This window comes from Camelus dromedarius, chromosome 7 (genome assembly GCF_036321535.1).
Source record: "Camelus dromedarius isolate mCamDro1 chromosome 7, mCamDro1.pat, whole genome shotgun sequence".
Lineage (NCBI taxonomy): Eukaryota > Metazoa > Chordata > Mammalia > Artiodactyla > Camelidae > Camelus > Camelus dromedarius.
Genome location: NC_087442.1, coordinates 74,796,587 through 74,815,529, shown reverse-complemented (window position 1 = coordinate 74,815,529; position 18,943 = coordinate 74,796,587).

The window sequence follows — 18,943 nt, the reverse complement described above, 5'->3', positions numbered from 1 at the left end:
TAATGAAACTATAGTTTATTTACAATGTTGTGTTAATTTCTGGTGTACAACAGTGACTCAGATATATATATTTTTTTCTTCATATTCTATTCCATTATGGTTTTTATAGAACAGTGAATATAGTTCCCTGTGCTATACAGTAGGACTTTGTTTATCTATTTTATATGTAGTGCTTTGTATCTGCTAATCCCAAACTCCTAAGTTATCCCTCCCCTACCCCCTTTCCGTTTTGGTAATCATAAATTTGTTTTCTATGTCTGTGAATTTGTTTCTGTTTTGTAAATAAGTTCATTTATATCATATTTTAGATTCCGCATATGAGGGATATCATATGGTATTTGTCTTTTTCTTTCTGACTTACATCACTTAGTATGATAATCTCTGGGTCCCTCCATGCTGCTGCGAATGGCATTATTTCATTCTTTTTTATGGCTGAGTAGTATTCCAGTGTGTGTGTGTGTGTGTGTGTGTGTGTGTGTGTGTGTATGCACACCACATCATTATCCATTCATCTGTCAATGGACATTGAGGTTGTTTCCATGTCGTGGCTATTGTAAATTGTGCTGCTATGAATATTGGGGTGCATATATCTTTTTGAATTAGAGTTTTTTCTAGATTTATGCCCAGGAGTAGAATTGCTAGATAATATGGCAACTCTATTTTAAATTTTTTAAGGAATCTCCATATGGTTTTCCATAATGGCTTCACCAATTTACATTGCCACCAACAGTGTAGGAAGTTTCCCTTTTCTCCACATCTGCTCCAGGTGAAGACTTGTAGACTTTTGAATGATGGCCATTCTAACTGGTGTGAGGTGATACCTCATTGTAGTTTTGATTTGCATTTCTCTAATTAGTGATGTTGAGCATCTTTTCATGTGCCTGTTGGCCATCTGTATGTCTTCTTAGAAGACACAGAAATGTCTGTAAAATGTCCACTTAGGTCTTCTGCCCATTTTTCTGGTTGTGTTGTTTGCTTTTTTGTTATCAAGTTGTATGAGCTATTTGTATATTTTGGAAACTAAGCCCTTGTCAGTTGCATTGTTCACAAATATAAAAAGGAATGAATTCTTGATAAATGCAACAATGTGGGTGACCTCAAGAGAATTATGCCAGTCTTAAAATGTCGTATCATTTATGTCTTGAAATGACAAAATCACAGAGATGGAGGAGAGATTAGTGACTGCCAAGGGTTAAGGGGAGGAGGGGAGGAGGACAGAGAGAAGAAGGGGGTGAGTGTGGCTATAAAAGGGTAGGATGAGAGATTCTTGAGGTGATGGAACTGTTCTCTGTTGAAATGGTGATGGTAACACTAATCTACACATGTGATAAAATTTCATAGAATTAAATACACACAAATGAATGCATGTAAAACTGGCAAAATATGAAGGTCAGTTAATTATATCAGTGTTCGTTTCCTGGGTGTGCTATTGTATTGCAGTTATGAAAGATGCTACCACTGGGGCAAAACAGATAAAGGGTACATGAGAGCTCTCTGTATTATTTCTTAACTGTATGTGAACCTACAACTATCTCAAAATAAGAAGTTGAATTAAAGGGAAAACATGAGGTTACATTTCCAAAAAAATGTTTGTATCATGGGAGAGGAACAGTATGGGAAGAGTACTGCTTCTGACTACAAATCATCATGTATCGCAGTCACGCACTCACACACACACACACAGACATACCAGTCACAGAAGTTCTTATACAAATTGAAATAGGAAGGAAAATTCAGAATTGTTCATCTGAGCATAACTAATGAGGTAATAAAGGGAACTGCAAATGAATTGGAGCAAAAAACCTTTGCATGTTTCATAAAGCTTTCCTGATCCAGCCTTTTCTACAATGGCCCCTAATGAGGAGGGAGCGATTAGTGTGCTGTGAGATGTGTAATGTGACAGTTTTAGCAGCTCCCTGCATCCGGCTGTGATGCCAGCAGCCTTTGTGCTTAGTCTGGACTCACTGAAGTGCTTCAGCTTTATTTCCTTTTGGTTTTTGCCTTTTAATGGAGGTTGCACTGAGTGGGAAGGAGGCCCCAGGTTGAATGTATAATCGTCATGGGAATAGAGGCCACAGTCAATCTCTGGGAATATAGCTTGTGGCCCCTAAGATGTCAAAGCCCTTCTTATGCACTTTTCTATGTTCTGGATATTACTGAGTTTGAGTGCGTGTGTGGATGTGTGCCTGTGTGTGTAATGCTTGTAGGTTAGCTGCTTTGTCCTTGAGGACAGAGGCAGAAGATGTAGGGCATTTTATACAAACAACTTCCCATCCTTCAAACTTCTGATTTGTGTTTATTAGCCAGGACTCAATCCAGTAATCAAGGGTAGTAGAAGGAAAGTAATTTCTAAAGGATCTAAACTCCCACTTACCCCCAGTCAGGCTACCATTTCTCTTCTATAGGAAACTCCAGCATTTATGATGCTAACATAATTTTATTTTCTGTCTTCCTCACCCTCACTTCCTCTTAGTCTAGATGACCCCAAATTTCGAGGATCTTTCAACACCCTGTGATTTTTCTTGGATTCTTAACTCATGAATTGCCTCCTCGTTGTGTTCTCCATTGGTCATCTGCTCAGTGATCCTGTACTCACACCGGACGGTTGTGCCCCTGGTCTCTAGTCACTCCACCAGCCCTGCTAGGGACTCTGTCTTTCCTGTAATGAAGACCGACTGTGCCTTCTAGACAAATATTCTGTTTTAGATGACTCCAGTGGTATCTTTTGGATAGACTTAAACTTGCTAAAGATCTTTAGGAGGACAGTCCAAGGGGCCTCATAGAGAAAGGATGAAGAAGACAGAGTCTAGGTTGTAATTTAATGTGGGGAAAGCTTCTATAAAGATCTCAAAACAAATTTGCAAGAGTATGAAATCACCTGGGTTGCAAGATGCTGTTGTTCAGATGTGGGTATGAGATTGTTAAAGAGTAAGAAGTGAACCTATTTTCAACATTTATTCAGTTATCTGGTATCTGAGAAAAGAACAGGCGATTCAAGAACTGCAAGAATGATGATTTGCCAATTAAGTAATTTCAGTTTTCAGGGGGAGAAGCCAGTCAAGTCAGTTTGATTATCTATCTACCTGGATCTTTTGTATGCATCCCTTTCTTCTTATCTCTGGCTGACTTCACCAAATTTGGGTAGAGATTGCTAACCTTGAAGTAGAAATTTAATAATAAAGGTATTTTTAAAAATTCCTGCCAAATCCATAAGCTGACATGAAACTTTTTTTCTGTTGATCTCTTTTTAATTTCAGTGTGTGGTAGGCAGAATTCTAAGATGACCCTCAATGACCCATGCCCTCATATAACCCCCTTCCCATGGAATCTCATTCCTGTGATTAGGTTACATTATATGACAAGGGTGAGGGAATTTTTCAGAGGGAATTAAAGTACCGAAAAAGTTGTGTGTAAGTTAACCAAATAGTCCTGGGTGGACTTCACCTAACCAGGTGAGCCCTTTGAAAGGGTCTAGTAGTAAGATAGTCTCCTATTGGCCTCAAAGAAGGAGGCAAGGAAATGAATTCTTCCAACAACCATGTGTCTTTGGAAGAGGACCCCGATCCTCAGATGACACCCCATCCCTGACTGACACGTTGAGTGTAGTCTTGTGAGACTCTGGAGTAGGGAGTTCAGGAAGGTTATGCTCGGCCTCCTAACCCACTGAACCTGTGTGATAATAGATGTATGTTGTTGAAAGTCCCTAAGTGTGTGTCAGCTTGTTATGCCACCGTAGAAAAGTCACTCAATTTACTCTCCAGAAGTTTGGCTAGCTGTTGTAGTGTGGCTGTTTTGTTACCTTGCTTTATTGTCAGTCTCTTTGAGTGTGCCCTACCAACTAGCAGGGATAGATGGAAAGAGAAGCACCCCTTAACCCCAGGCTCTAAGCCTGTGTTTTGCATATAATAGACAAAAAGGGAAAATAGTATAAATAAAAATGCTTACTGTGAGCTTCCATCAAGATGTAAAACTTTCCCCATCGCAGACAATTCATTACCAAAGTCTGTTGTTTCTATGTCCAAAATACCTCCTGAGTCCATCTTTCCCTTTCCATCCCCATTCCACTCTAGTGGAAACCACCATCCCTGGGAGCCCAGACAACTACAAACCAGCCTCCTAACTGGTTTCACAGCATCTCCCATTTCCCTCTTCCCACTCATTCCTAGGCAGTCCAAGTGTTACCGAAAGATCGTCCTCCGTCCCTGACGAACTGAATAACTTAGAGACAAGGTCTTGGAGCGTAGAAGAAAAGAGGCAGCTTTATTGCTTTGCCAGGCAAAGGGGACTCACAGCAGGCTGGTGCCTTCAGCATTGTGAACCCTTCTTAGGGTTGGGGCTTAGTGATTATATAGTAAGCAAATTGGGGCGTAAAATGGGATATTAATTAACAAAAGTTTCTGGTAAAGCTTCCTCCGAAATCTTGGCGTGTCTGTCCAGTGTCATGGGGCTGTCTGGTGGTCTGGAGGGTTATCAGCCCGTCTCATCAGGCACCAGGATGAACTTCAGAGGGTCTGGTCATTCTCCTGAGATTATCGTCCCATGACCCCTTTCCTGGGGGAATGACTGAAAATCCAAACATGATTGTAAATTTCAATTACCAGGGTAAGGTAAAACAAAAGGGGAAATCAATAGCTCTAACTCTAACAATGGGCCTGGGGCTGGGAGCAGTGTCCCATCAGTCAGATTTGCTGACCACTCTAAAAGCGAACAGTAAGTAAAAGGCCAAGAATTAGTTAGCCTAAGCACAGCGATTTTATTATTTCTCTTTCACAAGGAGCTATGAAAATACTGGGAGGAGGATGATGTCTCTTCTCCACTTAAAGCCTGTCAGTAGTTTCTCACTTTTTTAGGATAAAATCCAAAATGATCTGGGCTCTCCCCCAAATGATGTTGATCCACTTTCCTCTACAGCACAGTTCTTCCGTGCTGCTCACCTTCTTGTTTCCCTTCAGGCACATGTTGTCTCATGAGCCTGGAAGTCCCTTTCTTGGCTAACTCTTTACTCATCTTTCAAGTCCTAGCTCAAAAGTCACTCCCTCTGAAAAGCCTCCCCGAATGCTCTGTATCAGATGCCATTGATGCCCTGCCTTTATCACCTGTTCCCAGATAGCCAGATGGTGCACATCCCTTGACCACTGCTGTGGCCGCTGCTAACTGCTCCCACCTGCACCTTCCTCCAGAGCATTGCCTTTGGCTGATGGGAACTGCTTTCCTGAAAGATGCCTGGGAGGTTATTCTCCCCACAGAGGGCAACCTTAGCCTACTATTAATTGATACTAGAGTAGAACAGCTCAGTCTCCTTGCCTCTGATGGGACAAATTTGGTCCTGAAATTAAGCTTCAGAGCTCCCAGTGGGATCAGGCTGAGGTTAGAATCCTCCTGAACCCCCATCTTTGCCCAGATTCTCCCTCTGGCCTCACTGCTACTCTCACTCCCTTCCAGGTCTCCCCTGAGAGCGCTCTCTCAATGAGTCACTTGCACAAGCATCCTCACTGCAGGCTCTACTTCTAGAGAAATTGCCCTAAGATGCCCCCAGCAGAAATGATATTCCCCATGGTTGTCGCACATACACCCTCTTTTCCTTCATTGCAGTTCTCAAAAATAGCCATTTTATATTTGTTTGTGGGTTGATTGACTGTGTCTGTTTTCCTAATAGCCATGACCCCCGAGGGTGGAGACGATGCCTGTTTTACCCACTTCTACGTCCCCCGCAGTAGCACCGTGTCCAGTACCGTGGGAGAGCTCCTACATTGTTGAACAGGTGAATGAATGTGAGACTTTGGTGTCTACCTTCAAGATGAGTGTAGCTGGCAGTGGATATAATGCATTCATTGTCCCTTGGACCATGACTTGGAAATTGTCTGGGGCTCCTTTATGTGTCTCTAAGTGGAAGCACTTAGAAAACTAGGCTTCATTCATTACATTCTTGCCTCTTGACGAGGGCGGAGGGAGAAAATAGAATGGCAAATGGTGGTATTTCTTTATTCACGTTAGAGTGATGAGGAAAACCGAGGGTCGGGGATTAGGCCACTTGCCACAGCACCATTTCGTGAGAGTGAAACTGTCTGAACTGTGAACCTAATCTAGGACTTTCTGACTCTAAAATCCATGCTTTCCTCCTTTTAGATTTTCTTTCTCTTTCAGCCTACTAACTTACTTAATTTATCTTGGACCAAATATAGGTAGAATTTTAAACATATGAAATTCTTTGAGTTAATGTCAAAACTAGATATAAATCTTGAAATCCTGTTAGTCTTAGGAACCCCCATTAATCAATCTACAGTATTTTATTGAACAACTATGTGTTAAACATTGATCTCACCATGACTAAAAGAGAAATTAGGGATAATTTTTTTTAAATTGAGGTATAATTGATTTACACTATTGTGTTAGTATCATGTGTACAGTAAATTGATTCGGTTCCATATATTTTTTCAGATTTTTTCTCATTATAGTTTACTACAAGATAGTGAATATAGTTCCCTGTGCCAAACAGTAAATCTTTGTTGTTTATCTATTTTATATATGATGGTATGTATCTTTTTTATTTAATTTTTTTTTATATTTCTAATTGAAGTGTAGTCAGTTTACAACGTGTTAGTTTCTGGTACTCAGCATAATGATATGTATACATATATACTTATTTCTTTTCATATTCTTTTTAAATATAGGTTATTATAAGATATTAAATATAGTTCCTTGTGCTATACAGTAGGACCTCTACTATTTATCTCCTTTCATGTAGCAGTGTGTATCTGCAAATCCTGAACTCCCAGTTTATCCCTCCCCACCCCTTTCCCTCTGGTAACCATAATTAGTGGTATGTATCTCTTACTCTCAAACTCCTGATTATCCCTCCCCCACTTTCTTTCCCCTTTGGTAACCGTAAGTTTGTTTTCTATGTCTGTGAGTCTGTTTCTGTTTTGTAAATAAGTTCACCTGTGTCATTTTTTTTTTAGATTCCACATATAAGTGATGTCATATGATATTTGTCTTTCTCTGTCTGACTTACTTCACTTAGTATGATAATCTGTAGGTCCAACCGTGTTCCTGCAAATGGCAGCTCCCTGCACAGCTCCAGCTCTCCCAGCACCCACAACACTGCCTTCTGCCCTTGCCCTTCCTCCTACTGTCGGTCCTGGGTGGTTCCTCATCCCTTTTTGGATCCCTTACGCTGCCCACAGCCCTGTAAATCATCTTGTCATTAAATTATCTATAAACTCTTTGCATAGAATTCTGTTTCCTGATACAGGGTCCTTTTTGAACCTGATGTTGGCAAAATATTAATCAGTCGATCTAAGAAAGAAATGGAAAATTTTATTTGAGCCAAACAGGGGATTATAATCTCAGAAAGCTCCGAGAACTGTTCTGCCCATTAGAAATCAAGGCATAGTTATTTAAGTATTTTGAGACAGAGGGCTATCCATTAAATAACGTATTGTTGACAGTTTACACAATCCAGATCTAAGTGTCATTGTGGCCCCTTACAAGATCAAGAAAGAATGTTCTGTTTTAAGGAGTTGTGTCATTGATGCTAGGAGAAGGTTGAGCAGGTATTTCTGACGATGGGGAGGTTTGGTCAACGCCTGATGCAGATACACGATGCACAGGAGAGGGGAGAGAGGAGGCCAAAGGACAAAGAAAATTTTGTGTTTAAATTTTTCTTGTCTTACCGTAAACTATGAATTTTATTTCACACTGAGATCCTACCATTTTAAGCCTTGATAGTTGCCCAGTCACTTTTTGAGGTATAACAAAATATAACAAAAGCTGGCTACCTAGGTGGTCAAACCATAACTGATCCCCCAAAGCTTTATAACAATAGTAATAAATTAGTGTTGAAAAGACAAAACACTTAAAAATCCCCCTTGTTCTACTGAGGCTAATTAGCCAGCATCAGTGTTTGTGATTCAGCCAGGAATGTTTAATAAAGATACATACAGAGTTTAAAGAGTGTTTCGATGGCTTCCGCCTGGAGGTTCTTTTCAGTTACTGAAGCAGCAGATAGGAACTGAAAAAAATAGAGCAAGCAAATAAGAGCAGAAAGATTTTATGTGAATTAAGCAATATTCTGCTTTATACATTTCTCATAATGTATATAAATAGTGTTTCCAACATGAGCATTTCTTGAATAGCTGTTCATTAGTGGGTTGTGAATTGCATTTTTTAATGTCTATAGGTTGTCCTCCAGCCAATTAAGTTGAAAATAGGGTTTTTTTCCCATGATTAATAGCTGGGCAGTAGTGTGAAGAGTCTTCAGGGCATTGAGATTGATGCTTTGTAATTTGAATTGTAAGGAAATCTGGCTTAAAGTACAACATAATGGCTGCAGATTGCAGTGTTCCTCATTAACAAAGCTCAGGCTTTTGAAATTGGTGATTTAGGATTTTCCTTCAGGGAGGATCAGGCTGCAATGTCTGTGCACAGTTTTGCTTCTAGACATTAGCTACTGAGAGCTTTAAAACACACACAAAAAGTAGGCCTGTCACTTTGTCTCAAATCAGGCTGCTCTAAAATAGCAAGACGTTTCTCAGACAGGAAAAGATAGTTTGAATAATTCATGAAATTCTTTCCCCACCTTAACAATAAAATGATAAGGGGAATGACAAACAAAATGATTCATTTATTTGCAGCAAATAAATGGAAATTTCTTTGGGAAAATATATGCTATACATAGATATGCACATGTATGAATATGTGTATGTGTGTATATATGTGTGTGTGTGTGTGTGTGTGTGTGTGTGTGTGTGTGTGTGTGTGTACAGGAAACTGAGTCCCCCTAGAACAAGTTCCCATGCGAGTTTATGACTAACCTCTCTATCCAAAACTTTATTCTTTTTCTTGTCCTGTCCCTGTTTCCCTCAGGATTGAGGAATATTAAAGAAAGGGGGGTTTGAAACTGAGCCGGACCCTGAGGGGCCCTGCTGGGTACCAAAGACCCTTAGTATCTCTCATTTCTTATTTGTAGAAAAAGGCTTTAGTCTCCTAAGCCTTCCCTGAGTTCCAAAGAGCAGGTACAAACAGGTACTAATTTGGGAATTGACGGAATGCGGAAACCAAGGAAAAGCAGTTAAATAAGAAAAGTAATAACAATAGCTCAGCCATAAAACAGAGTCCTAGTTCCTCCTCAAGGGACATATGTAACAATCTGATACAAACCTTTAAGGCGTTCTGTAGGAACCCCAGGTGGAGGATGGGAGAATGGTGACTACACCGCAAGCACTTAAGACCTCAGGCTGGTTGGAACCAGATGGTTGATGATTTCTGCAACATCACCCTGTTTCCTCACCACCAACCAATCAGAAGAAAGTCATGCACCCTGCAGCCCTTACCCAAAATATTGCCTTTAAAAATCCTTCCCTGAAAGCCATCAGTGAGTTTGGGTCTTTTGAACATGAGTCGCCCATACTCCTTGCTTGGTGCCCTGAAATAAAGCTGTACTTTTTCTTCACCACAACTTGGTGTCAGTAAATTGACTTTGCTGCACGGTGGGCCAGCAGAGCCAGGTTTGGTTCAGCCACGTGTATACACGCAGATGCTTTGTCATCTGCAACTCCACCTGCAGACGTTTCTTTAAAGCCAGTATTCATATAGGACTAAATTTAACATGTTTGTTTTGTGTTTAGACTACTTACTTGTGCTTATCTCATACCGAATCTTTTATTTCTTTTCTTTAAAATTTTCATTTAGAATAGCATTAATGTACCAATAATATAATGCCTTTAATCAGTAGGGACATTGCATTCATACATAATATCAATGTACTCCTTTCTGGTTGACTAGAGATAGGACATTATCTTCAAATATATGCCAACATTAAAGTTTTAAGCCCCGTAATGGTCATTTGGTCGTCTTCCTACATTTGTGTTTTGGGTACCATAGCACTTGAGTATCGTGAGCCTTTGTAACTGAGCAAAAGGGCTCGTGTGCCTGTAGCACAGAAAGATAAACTCTGACAGTGGGAGTTGGCAGCAAAGTAAGAATTCATTGCAGGGCACCAAAGCAAGGGAGTGGGAAACAAGCCTCAGATCCATTCCAACTTGGTCTTTGGGTTAAGTTCCTTTAAAGAGGAAGAACAACGAGGCTAGGATTCATCATTGTCTTGTGACATTTCTTAATCCTACTTTGGGAGTCAGGATGTCTCTGGTTTACTAGTCTCTGGCCAGGTGGTCCATAGCTCCTGGGTCTGTTAGCTCATTTTGTACAAACCTGGGTTTGTACATTAATGATGATATCCGTAACTCAATAAAAAAAAATCTTAAAAAAAAAAAAAAAGAAAGAAGTGGAGGTGAGATGCTGAGAAGAACCTAGAGCACTGACCAAATTCATGGCCTCCACTATTCTAGGATTTTACTTCTACAAGATGTCTATGGTGTCAGTGCATAATGAGTATTTCTAATCTGCAAGGCTAATTTTACTGAAATGAGGGCATAATGAGCAAAAGGTTACATTCGGATACTGGAGATTCCTGCCTTTTCCCACCTTTCTTTGTTGGCCTCTGGGCCACTTATTATCCCCAAAGGTGTGACCACTTATCAGCCCAGAGGTTCCTACTTTTCATTCTCTGCACAAGGACCCCTGTTGCTTAACATAATGTAGGGTTTCCTGCATTTGGCCTGTGCCCCTTCTTTCTGCCCAATTTTTGCCATTTGGTCTGTGTCCCCTTTTCTCTGCTCATATCTAGCTATATGCCTGCTCTAACACTAGCATCATAGGATAAATGGTTATAAAATGCCTCCCAAACCTAGGTCAAAATGAAGGCTGAAAGAGAGGGGACTGTAATGTAAAGAACACTGCCCACCCTCCAGTTCTGTAAGGATTAAGTCTTTAGCCACTGTAGTTGCTGACACAGAATATACTCTAAAAGGAATTCAAGGCAAAGATCCATCCCAGCCTATTTAGGCACTGCTGTTTTCCTTTCTTTATTTCCCTCTTCATTCACTTTCTCCCTGAGTCACTGATGCACAGTATAATTGATCAAATGCATTAAGAAATAAAAGAATAGACAAAGGTTAGTTATTATGCCATCATTTGGCTTGTGAGGAAAAATGTTAAAGTTGGGAGGAGCGCCATATGCAAAAAACTCATAAACATTGATACTGATGCATTGTTGAATATCTCTCTTGCTTCTTGAATCATAAGATGATATGATTTCTGGTGAGTTTTGAAATTTGTTTCTTGAAATGTAATGTGTTAAAAGTGGTCCCCTGAGTCCACCAGGATTATGAGTATCCTCTGTTTAGTGTGCTGGGTAAGAACACACACTCGCGACAGGCTGCCTGGTTTGAATCTACTTTTGCTTATTTTACCAGCTTATCTCACAGGGCTGTTGGGAGAATTAAATAGGTTAGTGCATATTAAAGCACTTAGTACAGAAGCTGGCACATAATAATTGCTCACTAAGTGATGGTCATTACTGCTCTTATTTTCCCCCAAACACTATTTCCTAATAAACATATATTATTATATGCAAACAGAGTTACTTCTAAACTCCAAGTATAACTACAAGTTAGCAGTATTTATCTCTAGATGCTGGGATGAATGGTGATTCTTATCTACTTCTTTTTACTTTACTGTGTTTTTCTAAGTTTCTAAAGTAAGCATGCATTATTGTATCATATAAAATGCTCTTTTTATTTGTCTTCTTTGTAACGTAGATTATTGACAGCAGGCAGGTAGAAGCACAAGAAAACAACACACAGTGCTTGAAATTTCCCCAGATGCCTCATAGGGGAATAAAGGTGACCGAGCCCAGTGACTTGCTTGGTCTGAGCTGGGCGCACCTAGGAGATAACACTGACATAACAGTACCAGCAATGCCTGCTTCTTAATACTTTTTAGTTCCCCAATACAGCCAACAACCAGCTGACAGCTGTGTTTTTAAGAATTGGTGATATTACACCAATCTACTATCTAACCTGAAACTCTGTCCCCAGTGAACAACTAATGCTAAGAGTAGTCAAACTCTCCTGCTCTTTAATATATGTATGTTTCAGATTAATTTAAAGTTCAACAGAAAAAAATTAAAAATTGAAAAATAAAGTTCAATGGAAGCAGTGACTTGCCTGCATCCCCAGAGTACTTTCACCCTGACATTTGCAGGCTTAATTACCATTTACAAGGTCAAAAGGTCAAAGACTTAACCAGATTTTACACACTCAAGTGTGACCCTCTGTTAAAGGCTTCAGTGTGATGGTTCTACTGTCCCACTATGTCTTCTCTCCCCATTCTGCACATCCAGCTCTACCTGGGAGATGGTGTTCAGCTCTGGTACATGCTTTATGAGAAATTCTATAGGAGCCCCCAAGCTGCGTCTGTCTGAGTTCACCACTGGAATGTAGATTGGCATAGATGTGTCTGGCTGGTTGATAGACAAATGAACCTCTCAAGAGAATAGAACCAAAAGGAAGAGTCAGGCAGCTAACCTCGGCCCGGTTGCAAAGGCTTAAGTGTTGGAAGGAGTGGTCTGAGCATAAGTTTTATTTGTCACTTGAATTTATCTCCTGTTTCAGGCAATCCCTTCCCCTCAAATTCATATCTGATTCCTATGGAGAGGGAATGGGAGAAAAACAATTAAACAACAATTTCATAAACTCTTCAAGACTTTGGGGCCTTTGGGGTCTAAACAACATATCCTTGGTACTTGCAGAAGGTGATCAACCAAATCATACAGGAATAGGAGCAGTCTTTCTGCTTCACCATAGAACTATGAATTTCTTGGGCTCTGGTGATGTACCAGTGACGCAGCCAGAAGCCACAGAGGTGTCTGGCACGGGCAGCAGAGCTGCAGCCAGAGGTGATGCCCACAGAGTGAGCTGGAGCGGGAAGGGCAGCTGACCAGACAGAGCATGAGTGAGATGCCCCTTGGGCATAACCACAACGAAATAACCACAACGCTTCCCAGGGGAGCTAGAGCTGTGATCTGTGCCTGACATATCCCAATGTAAAAATGATCTGGAAACACCGACGAGTAATACCTGACAAAAACGTTAGCCTGGGAAAAGAAAGACATGGAGGAATATGATAGATGTCTTTCATTGTTTAGTAGCAATTGGGAAATGGAAAGAAAAAGGAACATTATTTCTAAAGTGCCTGCTCCTCATTCGTCTTTTCAGAACTATGCAGAATACTTCCACATTGCTTATCTCATTTGATATCTATAGCTGTCATTCCTTATATTTTTACCAATGAGAAAAATGAAGCTTGGAGAGCTTACAAAATGCACCTGAAGTGATGTAGCCAGTAGGTGGTTAAGCTGGGGATTTGGCCATAAATCCAGTGGTGTGCTGCTAAATGTTTAACTGTTGGCTCTCTGGTGGGAAGAGAAGCCCTGGTGTGTAGTGTTTGCTGATTTCTGTGGTGTAAATACTCCTATCAGGGTGGATTTCAAGCTACCAGCTAAAGCCATTAAACACAGAGTTGGGAAGAGAGGCACAGCCCTTTAAGCCGCGTGAGGCAGGCTGATAAACCACCCTACTTCCATCCTATATGCTTCTTCCCATGATCACACTTAGTCTCTATGGAGCAGAGGATGCAATAACTAATGACTGGAAAGTCAAAAAATAGGCTGTCCTATGGTCAGTCCTAGCTCAGAGACTGCCAGGCATGGGTTGTAGGAGAAGGAGATTCAGAGATCACTTGAGGTTTGCCAAGGGTCTCCAAGCCTTGCTGCACGTCAGAATCATGTGGGAAACTTGTTAACATACAGGTGATGGAGAATATAGCAGAGAGGTTAAAATTGCAGACCTGTAGCCAGATAGCTTATGTTCAAGTCTGGCTGAGCCCCTGGTTGGCTGAGTGACCCTGGGCAAATACCTTAACCTCTCTGTGCCTCAGTTTCATCATTGATGGATGGTGATGATAATGCTAGTATTTATTATGTTCCAGGCACTGTTCTAAGAATTTTACAAACACTTACTCACTTAACCTGCCTAACAATGCTCTGAGGTAAATCCTACATTAATATTAGTTGTTGCTCTTACTGAGACTTCTCCTTGGTAAGGCCCATCTCTCTGGTAATTTTCATGCAATCATTTGGGCTTATCCGTAGACATCTGAGAAACCACTAAAATAGATGATTCTTGCTCTTTAGTAGTTGAGTAGCTTCTTGTTGGAACCAAGACCAACCCAAGAGTGCATCTCAGACTGTCCCTGCAAATCTGGGACATTCTGTAAGCCCTAAGCTCACTATGGTTATGTTGGAAATCCTCTCACAAGTCCTTGTCCTTCTATAGAAGACCTAGGTTGCAGAATACTATACAGATATTGGGTTTTTTTTTTAAGGAATAAACAAAACCTAGTCCACAAAGTTTCATCATAATGATTGCACAGAACATGACAGAAGTTGTAGGTTAATCTTTTAATTTCTACAAAGCATTATAATCTCCACTAATGTCCCCCTCAGTGTACATTTACACATATATAATAAACCCATATTTCATTTTTGACCTGGATCCACATAGGGAGTCCTTAGGGCTCTAGCTTTGCTCTCTCTGACTTCAAGAATTAAAACTGAGGAGATCAATCAAGATGGACGAGTAAGTGGACGTGGATTTCACCTCCACCTCCCCATGAACAAATCAAAAATACATCTATATGTGGGACAGTTCTCACTGAAAACTAATTAGAAACTGGCAGAAGGACCCCTATACAATCAAGGCTATAAGAAAGATCCACATGTAATCAGGTTGAAAGGAAAGAGAAGCAATTCAGTCAGGTCCTGTGCCCCTGGGAGGGGACTTGGAAGAAAAGGGAGATTACACAGGCAGACATGTGCCCTGGAGTCAGTGGTGAGAGTCACAGCTTGGGTGCCCCAGTCCCAAGGAGTTTCCTCAAAAAACTGAAAAACAGAAGTATCACATGACTCAGCAATTCTACTCCTGGGAATCCATCTGGAAAAAATGAAAACACTAATTTGAAGAGATACATGCTCTCCAATGTTCATAATAGCACTATTTACAATAGCTAAGATAGAGAAGCAATCCAAGAGTACATCAACAGATGAGCAGAATAAAGAAGATATGATACACACACACACATACATACACAAAATGGAATATTACTCACCCATAAAAAGAATTAAATTCTGCCGTTTGGTGCAGTGTGGATGGACCTAGAGAATATCATACTTGGTGAAATAAGCCCAAGACAGAAAGACAAATACTGTATGATATCACTTATATGTGGAATCTAAAACAACAAATGAATGTATATAGCAAAACAGAAACAAATTCACAGACATAGAAAACAAACTAGTAGTTACCAATGGGGAGAAAGAAGAGGGGGAAGAACAAGATGGGGTATCAGATTGATACAAACTTCTATGTATAAAATAGATAAATAACAAGGATGTATTTTTATAACACAGGAAATTATAGCCCTTATTTTGTAATAACTTTTTTAAGCTTTTTTTTTTATTGAGTTATAGTCATTTTACAATGTTGTGCCAAGTGTAATAACTTTTAATGGAGTATAATCTGTAAAAATACTGAATCACTATGCTGTATACCTGAAACTAATATAATGCCGTAAATTAACTATTTAAAGAAAAAAAAAAAAGAAATGAAACAGAGATAAGAGGAACTCTCCGACAGACACAGGCCTGGGTCTTGCTTCTGCATCTTATTAGCCTTGTGCCCTCAGGAAAGTTAATTAACCTCTCTAAATCTCAGCTTCCTCCTCTACAAATATAATATAATGATGCTTAGTGCCTGGGTTTGTTATGAGATTAAATGAGATTTGTAAAGCACTTAGTACCTGGTACTTAGAAAATGTACAATAACTGGTACCTTAAAATAAGCTAAATCTCAAATATAAAATTCTAAGCTGACACAGGTACACAGTATAAACCTGCAAAGGAGCATATAGAGATGGCTCCTTTAAGAGGGATGCGTGATCAAAGACATTGTAAATTACCATCAGTCTGTATATTGTGAAAAGATTTCATAGGTTTTCTAAGGTGTGTGGAAATGATAACCTCATTTCCACTTTAAAGAGTTTTTCTGAGTAGATTTGTCTTTTGTTCTTTGTATCAGGAAAATGGGAGATACATCTGGAGCACTCAGGAAGTAGGGGGACGGTATTTCTTATGCTTAAGAAGAAATACTGAATGTAGACAGTTTTATGAGTTGTTACTCAGAACAGTCTATAAGGACAGAGTTGTTAACTAGCTACTATAAAATTCTAAAGTCATGGCCTCTGCCTCACGGCACACAAGGATGAAAAGCTGACAAACCATGCATGGCCGCCTGCCATCCGCCCCAGTTAAGAGCTTCTAATCAGCAGATTGCTGTGCGAGGCAGCTCACTGTTAACTCCACTTAAAAACTGACTTTGCAGTAAGGTCAAGAGAGATGCTAGATTGCATGTACAATGAGTATCTGAGGATAGCCTTGAACTAAATCATCATCCAAACCAGCCTCATCTTTTTCTCCAGGGCTCTGGAAGTCTTGCTGAAACATACATTTCCTGGACTGTTGTATTTCCCTTCCATCCCTCCCTACTTCCTACTCTGTCCAGCCCTGGGTAGGCTCTTCAGAATTCAGGGAATCATTTGATTTATTTTTATTCAGTCCACAGACATGAGAGGAGTGCCTGCTGTGTGCCAAGCACAAAAGTAGGTTCTCGAGATATAAATACGGATCAGGCAGAGTATCTGCATATGAGTAGCTCAAATTCTGGTTTGGGAAACAGAATGAAAACAGTCACACTATAATTAGCTACCTGCTTTATTAGTCCTCTGAAAGCACCAAGGCAGAGATGGCCATTCTGCTTAGAGATGGTGGGAGAGCTTCTCAGAGGTTGTGATTCTTGATTTGAGTGTTGCCTGAGTGTTGCTTCATTTGGGATGAGCCTGAGTGGTCAGGGGTGAAGCCAAGGAAGACAGTTCTCAGCAGAAGAAACAATGTGTGCACAAGCTGGGATGTGTGTGTGGTTGACATGGAGGCCTCATGGTGGACAGGGAGGCTGGAAAGATAGGCTGTAACAGCAGAAACATGTGAATGTGAAATTCAAAGGCCAACCATGTTTTGCCACAGCTCTGAATTTTAGAATTGGAAGGGATCTCAGTGATTATGTAGGTTAACCTCATAAATGCTTGGAGTGGTTAGTGACTTGTTCACGACAGGACCAGAAGCAATCTGATGGGAGGAGAAAAAAATTTCCCCCTTCCCCTGTTAGTTCTTTTGGCTGGTTGAATAATTAAAATGATGTTAAGACAGATTAGCAGGAGAATAAAACCAAATTTAATTGTGAATGCACAGGGAATCCCTATAAACATGGGAGATTCCAAAAAGTCAAGTAAAGTGAGGTATATATGTTTTCCTGGACACAGGAGTAGGGAGTAGGGGTCTCAGATTTCAGAGGGAAAAATGTGAATTCATAGGAAGCTTGAAAAGAGCAAATGCTGAGCAAATAAATATTCACTGGGCCATACAGAAACAACGGGACACAGAGAGAATTTTTACTTAACAGACTTTCCTATGTTCCTCCCTGCCTTCCACACTTAGTTCATACTGTACTACGAATATCTGTGCTGATAGTTTGCTTTCCTGAACAGGTCCTCCGTCTAAATTCTCTTAGGCAGTGAAATGGGAGTTGAAGAGAAAAACTTGCCGAGGCTTCTGTTTCTTCCTCATGCCTAGGACACATTTGGGTTGGTAAATGCTGCTTCTGTACAAACCTCTCTCAACACTAGGTCTTCTGTTCCTTTTTCTGAAGCTTCCAGCCACAACTCCTAGCACCAGCCTGGAGAATTGGTCCCAGAAAGTCTGGAAATTGGGTCTCTCAGACCTGAACCTAGAAGTCACAGTATAGGGTTTAGAGCTATGCGTCCACTCGTTAATGTTGTGCTCGCTGACAAATATTTTACATGTATTGTTATCATACTTCAAAGACCACTTAAAGGAGAGTGTGTTAGTTTATTAGAGAGTGTATTAAAGGAGAGTAGTTATTACTTATGTAATGAAGTACCAGAAATCTGGTGGCTTATACAAATAGATGTATTTTCTTACAGTCCTGGAGGCCAAAAGCCGAAATCAGTTTCACTGGGCTACAGTCAAGGTGTGGGCAGGACTGGTTCCTTCGAGAGGCTGCCCACCTTCCTTGGCTGTGGCTCCATCACTCCAATCTCTGCTGCTGTTGCCACATTGCCTTCTTTCTTTGACCTTCTTGCCTCCCCCTTGTAAAGACCCCATGATTATGGCTAGGACCCCCCAGGGCAATCCAGGCTAATCTCTCCATTTTAAGATCCTTAATCACATGTGTAAGGTCTCTCCTGGCATATAAGGTAATGCTCACAGATTCTGGGAGTTAAGAGGTGGAGACTTTAGGGGGAAGGGAGGATTCTTCCATTTACCACAGAGAGCAGTATTCTTGGTCCCTGAATTGGAAGCAGATAATACACACCTAATTGTTGCTGGGGACTGGGAATTCAGGGGCAGATGGGAAGGACTGGGACAAGTGACCCTCATTAGTCACTCAATCTTTGGACAGGCAGATTCCTGAGGGGGTTGAGGGGAAGAAGGAAAGAAGGAGAAGCCTTTCTCCCTCTTCCCATAGTAAATGCCATCCAAGCTGAATTAACATTGGGCTGGAAATGTGTTCGGCAAGTTAAAAAGGGTTAGGGGACTCCCTCTAAAAGCTTTTTCACTGAATCACTGGTGGCAGAGCCAGGTGACTGGCGGAGTGAACTTTTTGTACAGATGCAGGGGTTGCATTGTTTCTGATTCTGGATAGTCTGTGTACAGTTCAGGACATGCTGAAGGCTCAGAACAGAACTACCCTTAGACACAGCTCAGAAGGGTCTCTGTTCCAGGCCCTTCAGCTGCACCCCACCTCAAGCATGCCTTGGAGACACGTCCACATGCTCCCCAAGTACCCAGTGATTTGGAGTCCCGCCAAAATGGTCCCAAGCTGGCTTTCAGGGCCTGTGCCAACCTCTTCCC